At 37.4% G+C, this 2,144-nt stretch overlaps 1 non-coding gene across 1 annotated transcript; it reads right to left on the reverse strand.

The window, feature by feature from the left end:
* Window positions 1-977: 977 nt before the first annotated feature.
* On the reverse strand, window positions 978-1,086 carry LOC140191005 (U6 spliceosomal RNA). Its single transcript, XR_011883739.1, has one exon. It is a non-coding gene; the product is annotated as a U6 spliceosomal RNA (small nuclear RNA).
* Between the last annotated feature and the right edge of the window lie 1,058 nt (window positions 1,087-2,144).

A 2,144-nucleotide genomic window follows, 5' to 3' on the forward strand; every position in this document is an offset into this window, starting at 1 on the left:
GCAGTGGTTCTCAGGACTAACAACCCTGGCTGGTAAAACAAAACTGTTACAGAAACATCAATGAAGAATCCTCCTCCGTCTGAGTGCGATGGTATTCCTGAGTCTGAGGTATCCTGAGATTTTGTGCCCTTTATAACCGGCTTGTTGTATCAATCCAAACAAAAACTAATTTTTTAAATTAACAATTCAAAAAATAAAGTATGAATTTTAATTTTTTTCTCAGAAAAATCCACCTGGGAATCATATGAATTGTAATGATACAGACTACCTCTGTTGTAGACACTGATCAAGTTATGACTAGTTTTATGTTTTCAGGATGTCTGAAAGGAGACTGGCAATAAATAAGGAACATGAAAGGCTTTGTGTGATGTCATTTGTACTACAGTGGTTGTTATTGGAGTTGCTGACACAGAATGATTCATTAAGAAATAACACAAATAATAATAGAATTTCTTCTTATGTTAAATGTTGAAAAAACATTTTTTAAAAATCCTTTTGCTCATTTTCCTTTTTGATTCATAATTACTTCTTGTTATGTTCAAATGATTGATCCTCTTTTGCGAACAGTGCCTGTATAAAATCTTTGTTTGATCATTTGATTTTGGCAATTTATTTTAGCCATGTTTAATGTCTTCTCAGGCACATGATTGGGTTCATTATTACAACTGCACTGACTGTTAACCACTTAATATAGGCTACTTTATTGATGTTTCTGTAACAACTTTGTTTAACCGGTCAGGATTGTCAGCCCTGAGCTGAACCTCTGAACCTGAAGGACCAGTGGACCACTCTTAAGGCTGATTTATACTTGTGCGTCAAATGTACGCCATAGGTATCGCGTACAGTTGACGCGTCTGGCCTCTACCCTTTGGTCTGTTTGGTATTGGTAACCCGACCAAGAGCCAAAGCACAATGCCCTGTCTCCTGCCAATGCAGCTCTCTGAGTCACAGAGGCACACAAGCCTCCAAATCATGACAAGGTTGTAGTCCTTTTAGAGGAAAAAAATGCATGTCATCCTTGTGCGGGGGCCATGCTAATCTTCTCTCTATCGTTCCTGACATGATGAAGGAAGCCCTGAACTCTGCCAGAGATGGAGGACCTTTATTGCCGCCCTAAACGCCAGCGGCTTAATAGGAGTAGGTAAATATAGGCCACCTTCAGAATCTATATTACCTATAACAGGCCATAGAGAGGTCTAGTTCTTGAATTTGGCTTCCTTACATTCTGCACATACTTTAAAGCAGGAGTCCCCAACCTGGGGTTCAAGGACCCCTCAATTAATGGTAAGGGTCCGTGGCATAAAAAAGATGGGGAACCCCTGCTTTAAAGAGTTGCTTTCAAAGTTTCTTTTAATCGTAATTAATTATTTAATTCGAGACTCTATTTAGAGAACATCCAATAATCTATGTTGTACCACACAGGGATGAACTGAATAATTATGTCTCATAAGTTCTACATGTAGTTATGAATAATTGATTATTTTGCTTTGAAACACAGCTCTTACAATGCATTACTGAGTAGAGGTTTCCATCGGTTAAGGGGTCTAGAATTAGAATCAAAGTCTTAAAATAAGGTGTTTGGGATCTAGGACTGCAATAAGGAGAAATTTTTTCACTCAAGGGGCAAGGAGTGTTTGGAATTCTTAACTCCAGAGAGTATGGAGGGTCAGACACTGGTTGCATGTAAAAAATAAGAGGTCACAGTTTGTGGATACTGAAGGAATTAAGGAAGAAAGGAACGAGCATGAAAAAAAAAGTGCTTGAGATAAATCAACCATTAACCCATTAAATGACCAAACAGCTTACTGATTTGGAACAGTAGCATGCTGGTTCACTAACACTGCAAAATTAGAAATTGACAAAGTATCACATTGTTGATATTCTGGTTTTAAAACTGATCTGGCTAACCACAAAATACAATTTGCAAATGTTATCCTTTTCAATGGAATTGGCTCCAGTAATGATGATTCTGCTGATTAAGGCAAGATTGTTATTGGAAACCTGCCTGTCATTACAATGATAAATATAATTACTATTATGAACCCATAATAGTAATTGAGTGTGAAATTAGGATATTTTCACACATTTTCTGCACTCTCAGAAAGCCATCACACAGAAATTATTTCAAAGCTTTGTGCTGACTC

The sequence above is a fragment of the Mobula birostris genome, chromosome 31 (assembly GCF_030028105.1).
Source record: "Mobula birostris isolate sMobBir1 chromosome 31, sMobBir1.hap1, whole genome shotgun sequence".
Lineage (NCBI taxonomy): Eukaryota > Metazoa > Chordata > Chondrichthyes > Myliobatiformes > Myliobatidae > Mobula > Mobula birostris.